Here is a 17599-nt window from a genome sequence, read left to right as displayed (position 1 = left end):
AATGGAGGTACCAGATGGGAAGTACTCTTGGCCGGTTTCTCATTCTCTGGGTGCATCATTAATGTCTATCTCAATGGGACTGTCATGACCCAGGTCTCTCAGCCCAATGTCTCCTACTTGACAGGCATCTTCCTTCTCTCATCAACTGCATCCCTACACCTGCCACTCCTCCAACGGCCACCCCTTCTTCCCCTAATCCACCACCGATTGGCATACCACATCCCTGTGCCCCCTCAGAAGTCCTTCAAATATGGTAATCAGGTCCACCTTGCAACCCTCAAGTCTCGCTCTGCTGTCAAACATGCTTCTGATATCTGTCTCCTCCTTAAAGACTTTGACCATGACTTTCTTGCCCTCACTGGTATGTGCTTCACTGCTTTTGACACACTCCTTCCTGGTGACTACAAAATCCTCTCCCAGCCCCAGCCTAACCGGTCCGAAGGCGAAGTGGCCTTGATCTTCCCTGACTGGATCCCTGCCACTATCATTCCCACCAAGTCCAAATCCTCCTTGAATTCCTCGTCTGCAGGCTCAGCATCTCACCATCCCTTTCGCCCTCTTCCTCTCTGAGTGGTCAGACCTCACCTCTACTTCCAAACTTCTCCTTGGTGACTTCAATATTCACCTGGACTCATCTGAGGTGGCCACAAGTTGCTTTCTCAGCCTTTGCAACGTTCTTTCTCTCACTATCCATCCCTCAGGTCCGACAGATTCTGCCAGACATAGCTTAGATGCTATCATCTCCTCTGACATGCCTATCCCCAGCCTTCACCCCACTCCTCCCTCCTGGTCTGACCACTTCCTCCTGTCTTCTCATCTGGATCTTTAGGTCCCCCTACTATGCCTTTGTGGGCACAGACTGTCTCCTTCTCTGTAACTTGACCAATCAAGCAAGGTTGGTGCCTTTGATACCACCTTCACCTGCCACGGATACCCTTGGTGACTCGGTCCTTGCTAATCTTCACATTTCTATCACCAACACCCTGGACATCCTTGCCTCTGTCATTAGGATCTGAATGTAACCTGCCTCCAAGCGTAACACTTGGTATGACTCTTACCTAGCATCTCTGAAATACAAGTTGAAAGTGGCTGAGGGGAAGTGATGGGCCTCAGATGCATCCTCTGACAAAATGGCCTATTGCCTGCTCCAAAGCCTTTACAGATTCTCAATTTTCTCTCAGAAGAGGGCTCACATCCAAGCTGCATCACCAAAATCTTTATGAAACTCTATCAATCTATTCAAAATGTACAAGGGACTCGCAAATCTTTCTGCAGTCTACACATCTCATGTGCTTTCCCTGAATCTCTGTATCTCTCTGGTCTCCCTCTTCCTTTCCAAAACCCAGGACATTCTGTTTTCACTCTCCTCTACCCCATCCCTCCTTCCTCCCCTGCTATCATGGTTCCCCTCTTCCCTCCCCACCTCTCAACTCCTTCACTCCCATAGCACCAAATGAGATATCTCCATTAAAGTCTCCTCCAAACAGGTGCTCCCCTGTTCCTCTAGAATGATCAAGGACACCATTATTTCAATTGCGCCTTCCTTCGTATATTCCTGTAACCACTCCTTTGCCACTGGATCATGCACTCAACCCCTCAAGTGCCCCCCTGTGCATCCCCTCCTATAAATAGTCCTCTTCTGACCCTTCCTGCATTGCCAACTATCACCCTATCTCCATCTCCCTGTTCCTGGGCAAAATCCTCGAGAAGCTTGCCATCTCCCAAATGACTCAACATTCCGACTCTGTCGGCTGTCTCCATGACCATCAGTCTGGCTTCAGAGCTGCCAGAGGCATGGACACTGCTCTACTGAACACCTGTGATGACCTGCTCTCTAATCTTGACTGTAATTCTCCTTCCGTTCTCATCGTCCTTAATCTTTCTTCCGCTTTTGACACAGACAACCATGCCACCCTGATAAATAGGCTCTGTGACACCCTTGGCATCACGGGTTTGGCTCTGGACTGATTGACCTCCTTCCTCTCCAACAAAACCTCCCAGATCCAACTGGGCACTTTTCCCTCCCCTATCACACTCTGCGCGTCCCACAAGGTTCAATCCTTTCGCCGTGGCTGTTCAATATCTACCTTGCCCATTTGGCCCATGTGATCTCCACTTTCTCTCCTCACTACCAATTTTATGTAGACGACATGCAGTTCTCTTTCAAGCTTCCCTCTCCTTCCACCCCATCCGCCCCTCTAATCCCTGACTGTCTGACTGCCATTCGGTCATGGTGCACAGCCAATTATCTCTGCCTTAATGCCAGTAATACATAGATCCTCTCCATTCGAAACCTAGCTCCCACCTTACCTCCCTCCTCCTGGCCGCCCTCTGTGGAACCCCTCCCCTTATCATCACAAAAAACCTTGGGGTCATATTTGATTCCACGCTCGCCTTCTCTCCTCACATTACAGACCTTGCCAAGAAAACCCACTACCAACTGCACCTCCTCAGAGGTATTCTCCCTTTCCTCACCTTCCCCAAGAAACCCAACGATTCCAGATCCCTGGTCCTTTCTAGGCTTGACTACTGCAACAGCCTCTTCCTTAATCTCTCTTCATCCTCCCTTCTTCCCCATCAACCAAGTCGGAAAATTCCTCTCCACTGGCTCCTGGTTGCTGCTGGGATTAAATTCAAGACCCTCTCCATCATACACAAGGCTTCCTGGGGCCTGGGACCCTGCTACATCCTTCTCTCGTCCTCCCTAAATACCTGCCTGCTAGAGCCCATCAGTCTGCTAGCTCTAACTTCTTGTGAACCCTTTGCTTCTTTAAGCAAAGAGTTGTGGGTAGACATCTTTCCTCTGCAGGAGCCTCCCTCTGTAATGGTCTTCCTGGCCCTCTCAGACTGCAGCTGAATCTCCTTAAGTTTCTGGAAACTTTGCATGACCTTCCTTTTCTCCTCCTCCTTCTCTCCCCCTCCTCCCTGCTTACTCCTTCCTCTCCTCTATGACTGGCTTTCTGGTTCCCTCTACAGGGCCCCAAGACCCCTTCAGCCCAGTCCTTCCACATCCATTTCCCTCTATTTATTTCTCTGTGCTTACCTGCTCTCCATGGCACTTGCCCTTTGACCTCCCCATAACACCTGTACTTACCCTTCATCTTTCGCTCGCCCCTTAGCACTTATTGCTCAGACCTGCATTTCCTCCCTTCCCCTTCCCTCGCTCTTCTTGTTTTGCACTTGCACAATCGAATTTAACAAGGTCTAGTAGGACTGTTACAGTATCTTTACCCCCCCACCCCTTTTTGTCTTGTGGACACTTGAAACACCACTTGTTGTATGGGCACCTTTTCCAATAAATAAAATAAAATTCAGCACAATGACCTGCATTAAGGTGAAAAACTCATTGAAAAATGGCTTAGAGAGACACAAAGCAAGGTACATTAGGTCAAGGAGCAGGAATGTTAGAACAAGATCAAGAAAACGGTGGCAGGGACATATTAGGACAGTAAGTGCCACTAACAGACACAACAATAAAAGCCATGGAGCATCTCTGAGGGAGTGAGGGAGTGAGGGACCAAATTAGCGGGAAGAGACATTGCAGTAGAAGGGAGTGTGAGATGTGTGAGGGAGAGAAAGGGGGCAGACCAGGGATGTCACTTAGGGGTCGCCAGAGGTCGCAAGAGCGACCTCTGCCGATTGGCTTGCGACCTCTGCCAATCTCTTGCGACCTCTGAAGGGGCGTGGCCACCACAGAAAGCACGGTGCCGCGTGTGGGTTCCTCCACTTTGCCTCACCTCGCCTTGCGCACAGCAGCAGCACATGTGACTCGTGTGCATCACTGCTGGTTTTCATCCCTCGTGCGCTAGCTCTGAAAGAAGGTAGGAGTGAGAGCAGAACAGCGCGGGAGTGGGTAGTGTGCTCTGCTGGGTGGGTCCTCGTCTCCTTGTCGTGTGGCGTGCTGCTGGTCACAGGTCAGTGTGCCTGCCTGCTGCGGCCTGCAGGGCCGTGCTCATCCAGGCAGAACTCACACCGACACCAGCCTCGCACCTTTCTGATTTTGGGGGCTGTCACTCAGGGGTGCTGAGTACGTGGGGGCTCTGGGGCCCGCCCCCAGGCCTCCATCAGGAGAATTCATTCAGGGCTGAGCCCCATCTGGTGCCGGGCTGGAGAGAAGATGCATTATGTGTCTCTCTCTCCGGCCCGGTCGAGTGTCAGACTCAGCTGAACAACCGTTACCTTGTTGGAACGGTGGGGGAGGGGGAGCTACTCTGCAAGATGACTTTGCAATGTGGGCGCAAGGGTGGCATAGGGCTGGCTTCTGTTGCAGTTAGAGACGAGCCTGGGACTGGAGGCGGGGTTTGCCCAGGCCCAGACTGCTACAATATTGCAGAGTCCCTCCCTGACCTGACACACGTGTGAAATCGAGAGATAGTTAGCGCCCAGCCAGGCCAGCCTCAACCACCATTATTTATAAATTAACTCTCTGGAGCTCTTGAGCCCTCCTCCAGGGTTGGATTGGCCCTACCGTGGCTGAACAGAAATGACCTTGGATTCTGGTCAGGCCGGTTTTATGAGCCACCCCTGGGGCCGGTTTTTGCATGTAGCATTCCTCAAAGAAAATTTTCCTTTGATGAATGCTGCATGATAAGCAAAGCACTGGCACAGAGTAGCAGAGTGGCAGACACAGGTCCTAATTCACAGAAGCATTTTCTAATGGCAAAACACCATTGGGCCCTTTCGCTTGTGAAGTGGGCCCTTTCGCTTGCACAGGCCCATGATCTGCCGGCGACGCGGCACCGCCAGCCAGAATGCAGTCCTGGCCTCACGCACTCTCTTACAGAGTGTCAAAGTAGAACGAAAACAAATGGTGGGGGTGGGGCTGCCCGCCTGTGGCTGGCACGGATGTGTGAGCTGAGCTGTGTGCTCGTACTTTTTATTAACTAAATTGCTCTCCTCTGGCTCCTGCCTGGGGTCAACCAGGTGGGTGGGGGCTGGCAACCGTCTGAGTGTAAGTAATAATGCAAAGCCTACCCGGGCCTTGCTAAGTTCCTAATCATTGGCCGATCCTGAGTAAAGTGAAGGAGAAAAAAAGTGTACCGTCTCCTTCATTTCCACTTTCAGTCACAAGATGCACCTCTAGGCAGGTAAGAAGCTTTACTACTTAATGTTTCCAACTTTCCATGCATGTGTTACGGGCTGAACCCTGTGAGCCCCACAAATTAGCTTTGTAAATATGTTGAAATTGCACTTTAGGCCAGCTTCTATTTCTACAAGCATGAATTCTATTTTTGTTATTTCCAAAAGCACTGAGCGAGGGGTGAGAAAATGTTCAAGAGACTGGGCTAGACTGCCAATACAAGCTGAATTGCCTCTAGCCTCTATGCACACTTTCCCATCATGGCGCATGCTCGCCATTGTGGGCAATTTGACATTACGCATCAGTGGGTTTACCTTTTGTGCATTGTGCACAGTTAAATGATTGAAATGGATGACCTTATGTGACCTTGTTCCTAAGAGCAAAAACAACCGTCACAATAGTGATATGAGGTAACTCGTCATCGGCCAAATTAATACCATTTTGCATGGTGTAGAATGCGCTGCACGTGTGTGCTAGATATTCCAAAGGTACTTCTTGTTGCTTTCTTCTCCATTGGATAGACGTATATTCTCTGTGTTCACAGCGCGCAGCTTGCAGAACGCCAGGGGATTGATTTGAATAGGCTATTTGTCCAAGCACTTTTTATGCACAGTTCACTTCCCATTAGTATCCCATTTGCTCTCGCAGCTGAAACTACAAGCTTAGCTCCCAATGACGACCATTGGGTATTGATCTGCTGCAGCAAACAGGAGGCTCTCTCGGCCAGATAGCTCAGTGGGTTAAAGTGCCTGCTGCAGAGAGGCCTGCCTTCTTCAGTCTGGTTTGAATATTGGCAGGACAGACACCGCCTTTCTTCATTATTATCCTAAAGAGTTAGTTCCATAGGGTTGTTGGAATTCATAAGCCCCTGATTTCGGGTTGACGTCTCCGCTTTGAAATGTGCAATATTTCACTGCTGCCTTGATAGTGCTGCATGTCGCTACTAGATTGAAGTCCGAGTACTCTCTGGTGTCCTGTGTTGTCGTCGTTCTTCCTTCTGTGGGTTTGGTTTCGCCATGTTCCTTGTCTGTATGCAGCAGCCATTGTGCATTGCTTCTGATGTGGGTGGGTGCTTTCCGTGCCTTCATGTCTCCTGTGTGCACGGTCCCTTCTGCCGTGAGTCTTGTCTCGGATGTGTGCATGCATATTCCTCTTGCTTCCAATCTATGCCTTGAACGCACGCCCTGGCTTCTGTTCATGAATGGCAATAGATTTATCTAGCCCATTTCCTGCATGCTTACCATTCCCCTGGGCTGTAAATGATGGGTGTCACTATATCACATATTTGGCACTCCTTTTATCCACCTGCACAGATGAAAAGCTCAGTTTGCCCTGTTGCAACTGAAACCTGTGGCTTTATGCCCAGATCTCTGCAGCAGACGCATTGCCCAGTGAGCTATCTTATTGACCACACGACCTGCAGCTTGAACCCAGACCCAGGTAACCGGTCCATTAACCCACTGAGCTATCTCTGCAGCTGAAGCTGAGTGCCAGGAACGTAGTTGCCCGATATGGGAGCGGGGGTGTCCCCTGGTGGCTCGTGGTTGTTGTGCTGCTGGGCAGCGTCCCTGTGGCCTGCAGGTTACACATGGTTCTCTGGAGTGAGCACATGTTTGGCCGGCTCTCACCCAAGAGCTGGCCTAACTACAGCTCTCTGCAAGTGAGACCGTGTTTGGACCTGTACAACTTGCTGGGATGTGGTCAATTAATGCTGCAGGCAGAAGCTGCCTCTGGTCACCACCATCCTGGCCTTGGCTGTGAGCGAGTTGATATCACCCACACACTTCCTCCAGGATACATGCGTCAGACCCAAGACTTGTGTCTGCACATGTGACACAATACGTGTGTGAATTTTATGTCCATCGGATTGTGTGAGTGCGCTTCTGAATGGGTGAGTCTGTGAATGTGCACAAACATGGAGGCAAGGGTGTGGGGAAAAACAAGGCCCCATGTTAAGTACCTCAACATGATACTCCCCTACTCTGATCCTGCAGTGTGATAATAATGGCCAACCTGCATCAGTGCTGCTTGCGGCAGGTGGCAGAGGCTTGAGATGAAAACGGAGTTGGGATTTGTGATGTGCCCTCATGTACTTCGATGGGGTGGCAGCTGGAGGTATGTTTGCTGCTCAATAGGAAAGGGCAGCTGAGCTCCTGGCTAAGGAGGGGGTTGAGGTTGCGGTGACTGAGAGCATGTGTTTGGAGGTGGGCTGGTGGTCCCGCATATGAAGCCTCCTCCTGCTAAAGTTTATGCACCACTGGGAAGGCTTCTTCGAGGCATCTCTTTGCTCGCTCTCTCTGCTGTGTCTGAAGGACAAAAATGCCACTGTGTTGTAAGATTGGACTGAAGTGGCCCTCGGCCACTGCAACATATCACTATTGTGACGGTTGTTGTTCCACTTAGAGGTGAGTGCTGTATTTGTTTGATTAAAGAGTGGGTCCTTGAGGTTTTGCAAGATTTCAAAAGCTGTGAAAACTGTGATTACAGGTGTGTGGTCCTTGGCCGCAATCGTGCACTCAGCAAATTGCACATTAGTGAGTGATGAGGTTTATGGTAAAAACATATCCGCAAGCTTGATGTTGCTGCCACAAAAGCATCTATTGCTGCTGTGTAATCTATTTTTCCAAAAATGTTACTCTCATTTGAAAGTGTAGGCTGTATGTTAACATATCCTGGCAAAAGTGATGCTAAGTAAGACATGGGATTTCAACACTAGGCATGTCACAGGGGTGTTTGGACATATGATCTCCATACCTACAGTAGCAACAAAGAAAACATGTTTATTATACTGAAGCCAAAACTGTTGTCTTTGTTAGCACTTGTTTTCTAGCTTTGCACAAACAATCTTTTCTTCTGGCCACATACAACACCAAACAAAGGAAATAATCGCCTTAAGCATATTAACCAGAGCCTTCAAACCTTCAATTTTCCAACTCCTTGCCCCTTTGCTAAAACTTAAAGTGCTGCAACAAACTTACTGGGTAACAATATTGTTTTTCCCTGCATACTTACTTCCTTTTGCCATTTACTTCAGTCTTCAACCTCTGCCTACACAACCTCCTATTTCTGCAGGAAATCTCTGGCCATTTGATTACAGTCCACTACCTGCACCTGACACCTGATGTCTGCACTTACCCTTGCACTTGCCACCAGCTGGTCGCACCTTTCACCTATGGCTTCTATTTATTCTATATTTTACTGTTGATCTCATGTATTGCACTGACCCCTCCCCCTTGTCCCCAGCACTTTTCCCCTTTCCCCTGCCCCTGCACTTGCACAATCTCAATGTCACCTGGCCTAGTAAGATCGTTGTCTCTGTCTTCCCTCTGTTTCCCCTCGCTTGCTTCGTCGTGCCTTGAAACACTTGTGTATAGGTGCCTTATAAATGCCATATCATATCATATAATTATGCCAGAAAACAAAAAAAGCCCTTATACTCTACCATCCGCCCCAGCCCTTCATTTAGGCACGACAGTGCTGTGGAGCAATGATCACACTGCAGAGGGATGGGAGCTTTCTTAAACAAGCATTGGTAATGCCAACAGTTTGGGCTTTTGTGTAGGTATGGGAAAGGTCCTGTTGTAGTGGTATTCACTGGCCATTGATGGTAGCAGCTGCAAAATGGTGCGACATGGGCACATGATAGCAGTGCCTGGCAAATGCCCTAACTAACACATTACCACTTACCAGAGTCACATGCGGCCCCTACTGTGCATGTTTACATGTTTAGTTGCTACGTGCAGCCTCGCTAAATCTCCTGCATGTGTACATGCATGTGAACAGCCACATGTGGCAGTGTTTGATATGTGCACTAATTGTAGGACTCTTTCTCTTGCCGCATTTGATATATGATATGATAGGTTATTTATAACATGCTTAATGCCCAGAGGTTTCTAAGCACGGACCCGGGGATCGAACCTGTGTTGCTCCGTGTCGTCTTGTTTCCAAGGCGAGCACGTTGCCCCTGAGCTATCCTCCCTAGAAAGAACAGCTACTACGACACATCGTGGCACAACAAAATTGCAGCAGACAACACTGGGCGACAACTGACCTAGGCTAAGTGCTGCACTACCTCATGTGTGTTTATTATGCTGTTGTGCCTTTGTATACTGCGATAGTGATATTGTGTGTGTGTGTAGAGTCAGAAGCAGGGACATATGTTTTTTAGTATGAGTGCTGTGTAACAGCTCGCTGGAAGCGTGCGCAGTGGTCCAAACCTTCCCCTAACATCCCCAACCTATCCATAACCTCTCCCTAAACCTCATTCTGGTTTCCCTACGTCCCCCCTTCCTATCAAACCATCGTCACCTTAACCCTCCTTCCCTGCTGGGGTTGCAGAGCCCGGTATAAACATTGACTTGCAGGTCCCAAAACTGCAGTGGGGGTGGTTGGTTCATGCCACTCCTGTGCCTCGGAGCTGTGGACCCTGTCACAGAACTGTATGCAAAGTTATGTTATTTTATGACTTGTATTGTAATGTAATATTTGAGCATAAATACAACTGGCAAGGTACTTTCTGATGTCATCATTTGACTGCAACTCTATTTTCATTACTGGTGGCAACGAGTAGGCATGCTTTGAGTCTGGTTCTGTAAAATAAGTATTTAGCTATGTGATGATGTTTTTTAAAAAAAAAAAGAACAAAAGGAATGTTATCACTTTCTCGAGCATTTACACAAAACATAACATGCAACAAACACATTAGCCCTCCATAAGTAGGATTCTCTGTAAAGTCGGGAATTGACGCGATTCACTGATGATGGTTTGAAGGCCACTTTTTTGAGGCGAGGGGTGGGCCACTTTTGTTTGGGTGTCCGGGCCTATTTCTTGTCCCAGTCCGACCCTGCCCTCCTCTGAGAGGCGGGTATTGGTAACCTGGCTTCAACGATCGGCCTTGGCCACTTCCGATATTAGTGCCACTGCTGCCCTAGACTCTTTATTCGGAATCGGATGCAGTCGCAGGCGACGGCGTAAGAACAAAAAGAAAGGTATGTTTTTATGCAATATCTTCCAAATAGGTTTGAAATTGGGCTTGCCACCGAGCCCAAAGCATTGAAGGCTCTTCGGGGGACTGTAGAAACGTTGGTGGGGGATCACCAATTACATGGTGCTGTGCCAAGGTTAACACAGGAATAACATGGTCACGGATCGTACACACAGGTTTTGTTGAGATGTGGCTTCATTCACTGGCACCTGATGGGGCCTTCTCAGACACTACACAGGTTCAGTCCTCCAGCTTTGCACTCTCACCTTTCTCTCGTCCCCGCTCCCATGACACGTCTCCTCGCGCGTGGCTAGGCGGTACCAGTAATGTGCTGGAGGCAGATTTACATCAATCCCGCTCACTCTCTGCAACACGCCGACAAGCTGCTGTCCACCAAGAAATGGCTCAGAAAATCTTTTAACAGCTTTGTTACAGTTCATATTCATGTCGGAATTCAGAAGATGAAATCTGCAGTGCAGACTCGAAAGTGCGATATAATAAATCATTAGTGTGCAATAGTTTGCTCAAGAAATGGGTCCCTAACGCTTCCTCCTTCTCCCGAGCAAATATAGAATTGGCTCAGACTGTGCATTCACATGGGAAGTATTTTCCTTTTGCATTGATTGTGCTGCCAGTTTCCCAAGTCACAGCCTCTTGACATAGACAGAGACACATGCATACTCTAGTGTCCGGCGCAGAACCTAGATATAGTTGTCTTGATGATATATTGCATATTTCATTTTTATATCATTAGGCAGATTAAATGAGAGTACACATATTACTGTCAAACAGCCCAACAACACCTTTGAAATAGTGTACAGCAGTTTGTCAGAATAAATGGAGGTGTGCAGATTATGCATACGTGCGCACTCGCTCCGTTTGTATTATGTTTATTAAAGAAAACACTGAACGTGATTTCAAGGAGACGCATTCATTTCCATTCCTGGCTGTGAGAATGCTCTGCTTTGGTGATGCAGCAGGTCGTGAAGGTGCTCAGGAAGTCAGGTTGCATTTGCAATTGCAAACACATTTCTTTTATGGCAGTCAGAGGCGCCTTTCATATGCATGATGGAACGTTTCCAGTTTCCAACTGAAAGAGCTTGCAACGCACCAGTTACCTTGCAAATCTGTGATAGTTAAACTAGTGAGCAACACAAATCATCCATTTAAAGACTATCTTGAGATGCAAAAAAATAAAGTCGCTTTATGTCACTAATGAAAAGTTTTCAACATCTTGATTAACAACGAGCTGCAGGTTTGTTGCAAAGAATCTGCATATCTGTTTGTTTATTACACAACTTCTTTTATTACATGTCTTAAATCACTGAAAGTACAGAGGGCTTAAATAGATTTTTCAGGTTGAAATTATCTTGCATTCTGGGACTTATAGTTTACCTACCATTCGAGATGTAAAAATGATGCAAGCACTTTGAAGAAATAGAGGAAGATGATCAGGTAGCAGTATTTGCCAATGCACTAATCAAACCCATTTTAAACTTAGCTCTAGGTTCTTAAGGAGATGAATATCTGAGACGCCTGGATGAATTGTACAGGAGTAATGAAGTCCATGAAAAAATGCAAACAGTACAACACAACACTGAAGGTACCTTGTCGAATCAGAAGAAAATGGGGTAAGTGCCAAAATCATTGAAAACTGTTGATGCCATCGACTAGAAATATTCTCCCTTTCCCCTTTTATCCTTGCTTTCCCATATCCTTATATCCATGCCTGTCCCCCCAGAATGTGATTTTGCTCTGCAGTCCAGTTGAAATAACAGGGCAGATCCACATAAAGAGGGGATTTGGGTTCATACACTTCCCATGGCAACATGTGCCTTGACACACTGCTACTATATATGATCGATTCTTGTATGAAATGTCACAATACAGTGATGTCGTAACCATATGTTTCTTAGTGTACTGAGGGATAATGTTTATGATGCCACTTCCTGTGATGTCACGTGGGGGTGTGGTCAAATGACATCACTTCCTGTGATGTCACACGGGGCGAGCTCACATGACCACTTACTGTGATGTCACTCTTGGGGGTGTGGCATTGTGATGTCACTTCCACTACCTCTGGCATTTTGGTGAAATGACATCCCTCGGGCAGACCGAAGAAGGAAAGGGACAGGTGGCATGAAGGAGGGTTTGTAAAAAAATCCATGAAATGCAAGCGCAGGAGTGAGAGGAATGGGAGAGAGGCTAAGGTCCCAGTGCCGAGAGCATGAAGGCACACATGAGGGAGGTATCATAGGCAGAACATTATCAGGTCAGATGCATGCATCAGAGAGTTGGGAGATAGGGACCAGAGAAGGAGAGGATACAGCAACAGGAGAAGCAGTGAGAGAATGATGTGGTGAAAGGGGATAGAGAGGTAATTAGAAGGCTTCAGTCTGAGATGTAGTGTGCATGTTTGAGTTGAGAAGGAGGTGATATAAGAAACTGGATAGGGCAGTCCTTACATCAGATCCTAGTAGTGCAGTGCACACAGCAACTTGCCATAGGAACATGCCAGCAGCAGGGTGAGGGAGATCTCAGCAAAGATGCTTTATCCTTTGCCAAGACATCCACCGAGCCACATAGGAGAGTCCACTCTGTAGTCAAATGTTTTAGTGTGAGGATTAGATCATAGGATCCTGATTCAATCAAAATAGCGTCCAGAGCTGAGGAAGGGAGGCAGATGCATATGAGAAAGCCGGCAGCTCGGCAACAAAGGGATACTGAGGGTTATCAGGCACATAATCCCAATCTTCAAAAGTGGCAGCCAGCAGAGATCGGCCCAGAAGAGCTTTGCTATCAGCAAAAGTGGCAGAAAACAGGAATGTAAAAACCTGTTATGGCCTGACCCCCATGTCCTCATGGTGCCATGATCATACCATGTCACATAGCATTCCTATTGTTAAATGTACCCAGCAGCCTGCGGAGATGTCCAAGGTACGTGGGTCACACCTGAGGTAGAGAGCAGTTGAGACAAACCCAGGCCATGTTGTTTGAGGAAGTAGCCATATCAATTGGGTGCCAGCAGCACAACAGTAAATGGGCACAGAATGTCATTGCATAGAATATGTCAGACCTCATGGTGACAGTGATGGGATATAGCCCTAGCAGAGTCATACCAGCTGCCAAAGAAGATAAACCAGACATGTTATGTCTGACTTGTCATTATAACTACTTGAGGCATCAGTTAAATTCCAGGTTTGCAGAAAGTGAAGGTACATGAACTTTGAACATGATAACATCACAGCAAAAAAGTTATACATGAAGGGAAAGTTACTAAAGCAAACTACGAATATTTAAAACAAAAAACACATTCAAAACTGGGTGCTGTGTTAATATACCATAGATGTATTTATGGTAGGAAAGGAGTACACCCAGCAAAACTATCATGTGCCCTAGTAATAGTTTTAGTATGATGAGTTTCTTTTAAAATCTCATTCATTCAGTATAGATAGTAAAAAGGGTGATGATAACTACACAGCTCTAGGAAAGTAAGAAAACAGTGACGTAGATAGTTATTTTGCACATTCATGTCTTCAGATGGGCCATAAAAAGGCGACTTTAGGTATAAGGACTCAGGAGTGCAAATACTAAGAATGTGTGTTCACCTTTATGAGTCTCACAACACATTTTAAGAGAGGGGAGCACTGTAGAGCGAAAAATGAAGACGGCCAAGTACTGAGCCTCGGGGAACACCATAAAGAAGAGGGAGTGAAGAATAGTTTCCAGGCCAAGTGACAGAATAAATCTGTTGCGAGAGATAGGAGCAGAACTATTTGATAGCAGACCCTAAAATACTCAAAGTGGAAAGAGAAAATATAAGAAGGGATTGGTCCACAGTATAAAACGCTGCAGATAGATTGAGAAGAATAAAAATAGAAGACAAATTGGAGTCATGGTCTGTAAGTACAGAATTAGAAACATGAAGAACTGTGTTGTTCGGTATGCGCACACATCCCTGCCAGGATCACCATTTATCGCCTCATGAGGTGGTTATAGGACGGTGTATGCCCCTGTCTCGTATCAGAAAAGCTTTGGATGCTCACAGGGCTGCGTCCATTCCAGAGGGTAAGTTCAGAGATTATTTTTCTGCCTTAAGAAAAGCCATAAAATATATCTCTCAACAGATAGCACCACCACAGTCTGAAAACCCAACCAGCGCTGCATCTACCTCAGTGATGTCACCACCACTCCAGCTATTTCCAGGAGACCACATTTTTGATGAAAATGTTGTCCGCAGATCGAGTGAGCCTAGATTCAACGGTTCTTTCAAAGTCAGGTAGTTGCGGTTGGAAGCACCTTTCGAACATTCGGAAGGCCCCCCCATTCCGCATCCCCAACACCAGAAGTAGAGGTTAAGGAACTGTGATAAAATCTGTCATGTCAATCTAACAGATTTTGGTGTGCATATGTATATAACCAGTGGTAGAACATTTATGTTACAGCCTTACCCGTAACAATACGCTCATACTGTTTTACTCTTGTGTTTATACTATCTCCATATCTAATTCCTCTCTCAACACTGCTGTGTATGATTTGCACTTTATTCGCCTTTTCTTGTTCCCTTCCTTTCCTTCGGGGAGAGGGACACCACCGGGTGAGACGCGGTATCCCCCTCTAGCTCCCTCCCACTATCTTTTTTCATCCTCTTGTTATAATGAAAATACAGATGCTTGTGAATGCATTTGATGATGCACGCTCACAGCCTCCTCCTTGTGAGCGCTTTGTTACAATTGTGTTTTCTTCTAGTTCTAGTTGTGTGATGCATTGTGTAGTTGGGCTAAATAACTTGTCAATTTTTCAATTTGGAATATATTTAGGATGTTGTTTTATATAGGGCGGGCATATAAAAGGGGAGGAAGGAAAATGTGAATATCTCATTATTAAAAGCCAATATTTTATCCTTGAATGCTAATAATTCATCACTAAATGTCAATATTTCATCCCTGAATATGCCATTTCGAATGCATCATCTTTCGATGTTAATATTCCATCACCAAACATGGCAACTGGCAAAAACAACAGGTCTGTTATTAATCAGATGGGAAATCTTACTAAATTTGCCATGTCATTATTATTCCACAATGAATTTTGTGATATCATTGCAAATTCAAGTACATTTAAATGTTTTAGAAGACAAGTGAAGAGAACTAAGTATGATGAGTATTGAGGATTATTATTTATTTCTGTTTTATTTGTTATATTGATTCAGTTGTTGACACAACTGTTCAATGTAACGAATTAGCATTATAAAAACAATAAAACAACATGACTAACAATAATGAAAATAGGTTAAAAAAGAAGAAAAGAAAATTACAAGTTAAACTTTTACATTCAATTACATCATTTCATAAGATCACATACACTTCATTAACTTATCTCAAGAGAAACTTGTCTCATTTGTTTATATTTCCAACTGTGTTTTCTTGGCTAGGACTAACCCAGACATAGATAAAACGGGCTCAGTTGTTCAAAGACATCTCAGTTTGTTATACTCTGCTCTCTCTGTTATTTATGGGGTCTTACAACTCTATGTGACTTCGTCTACATCCAATTTTAGAGCTAACTAAAAATTAACAATTGCTAGTCTCATTGATGTAATCTGAGTATTGTATAGGCTATTCCAAAGTACTTCCGATGTTATCGATCGATATTCAGAGAAGAAGTGCTCAAAATATTTCTTTCTAAGCAGCCTTAATTCAGAACAATAGACGATCAGATGTACAAGAGTCTCCGACTCACCCACTTGTTTACAGAAGCGACATCTGTTACTCTCAATCACGCTCCATTTTACCAAAACTTCTCTTCTGTGCAGATATTTAGTCTGAATCGAAAATATAGTTCACAATATCGTGCAGATGGAAACTGTTGAATATATGTTTCTGGCATCTGTGGTTTGTTATCAAGAGAAGAGTATGTTTTAAGAAGGGTCTTTGTAAGACATTCCATTCTTGTAATAGCCCAATCCCACTACCACATTTTTTTAGCCTTGTTGGGGTTATGAATTAGTAGTACCTGTGTTACATCAGCAGCAAGTAGAAAATCATGTACCCTGGATCGCCATATGCTCATCTATCTATGGTTAGTCATATCCTTATATCTATGCAATGCCTCCAGTAACAAACCCTGCTTTGTATTCCTAATGCATTTTCGATGCAGAGAACAAAGATTCCACATGTACATTGCATACAGTGACATCAATCCCAATTCAAATCTTACAATGCACTTCGACGTACACTTTGGTAATCTTAATAGTTTTTCCAAAATTGGCCTTCGATAGCAGTCCAATACAGTTGACCTCGCCAATCTCTCATCACAGCTCCATAAATAGAACTCGGGACAGCTTTCTGCATGTAAAACGCTAGAGCCGGGATTAATGAAAATTTGCCATATTTTTTGTTGATTATCACAGCTTGAGCTATTGCTGTTTTCATTTTTTTTAGTAATTTGTAGTAATAAGGGGCTTCCGAAAGTTGATAGTTCACAACCAGACCCAAGTATTTATATTATCGTGTCATTTCTAATGGTTTTCTTGTAGCATCCACCTAGATTTGATTTTTTTCCTCTTATTCGTAGGGGCGAAGATAATTATGTTAGATTTCAGATGGTTGATTTTCAATTAATTCTTCCAAGCACATTTGCCCAGCTCGTTCAAAAGCAGTTGTAAAACTCTAGGCATCTTCGCTAGCAAAGCCAAATCATCAGCATAAAATAACCAACGAATTTTATGCAGAGCCATTTGTGGAGGGTCTGAGGTTACCTGCAAAAAGCCTACACTAACTTCCAATATAAAAACATTAAACAGCTAAAACGCCAAAAGACAGTCCTTTTTAGGCCTCTATAGGTTTTTATGGGTTCTGATAATTTGCCATCTAATGTTAATCTTATTTGGATTATAGTGTCTGAATGTAATTCTTTGATCCAATAGTAAAGGAGTTCCGGGCATCCAGCTGTGATCAGTTTGGAATAAAGGAGGTTTTGAGATACAGAATCAAAAGCTGTCAGAAAATCAGTAAAGGCTGCATATGAGGGGTTCATGTTTCTGACCTTCTTGGTGTTTGAGAATGTGTAAGGTGTGTAAGTTGATTGCAGTGCCAAGACCTGGCACAAATCCTGACTGATGTGGATCGTGAATAAATTGTGCAAAAAGTTTGCACGGTATATCTAAGAGGTGCGATCACTGTTCTTGTATATGGGAATAATTATGGATTTGTGCCAGGTCAGAGGTAATTAGCCAGATGTAATGGTCTGTAGAGAGATCATATGTAAAATCCGTGCCCACTCTTGTGAATGAGCTTTCAGCATATTATTGGACATCCCGTCCGGGCCAGGTGTCCGTGAGGTATACCATTTAGATAAAAAATAAGATGTCTTCTTTGGATATTTTCAAATTAACTTTTTAATTAGAAGGTATAGGCAAAGGATGATAGGCCCAAGGGATGGTGGCGTACAACAAACTGTTGTACTGTATCCAAACTGGCTCAAGAACTGCATTTATTTGGGTCATAGTTTGGTTTGGTGAAATTGCCTTTCTG

The 17599-nt window shown here is 45.2% G+C and overlaps 1 long non-coding RNA gene across 1 annotated transcript in view; it reads left to right on the top strand.

Annotated features, from left to right (window-relative positions):
• Nucleotides 1-4844: 4844 nt before the first annotated feature.
• Nucleotides 4845-17599, top strand: part of LOC138510896 (uncharacterized) — a 401583-nt gene continuing 388828 nt past the window's right edge. Inside the window, exons 1-2 of the long non-coding RNA XR_011280449.1 lie at nt 4845-5087; nt 11566-11695. This is a non-coding gene — a long non-coding RNA (uncharacterized lncRNA). The remainder of the gene's footprint in view (nt 5088-11565; nt 11696-17599) is intronic.

The sequence above is a fragment of the Ambystoma mexicanum genome, chromosome 6p (assembly GCF_040938575.1).
Source record: "Ambystoma mexicanum isolate Mex_15411 chromosome 6p, UKY_AmexF1_1, whole genome shotgun sequence".
Lineage (NCBI taxonomy): Eukaryota > Metazoa > Chordata > Amphibia > Caudata > Ambystomatidae > Ambystoma > Ambystoma mexicanum.
The sequence above is the reverse complement of the archived record's forward strand: the minus strand, read 5'-3'. Positions and strand labels throughout refer to the sequence as shown.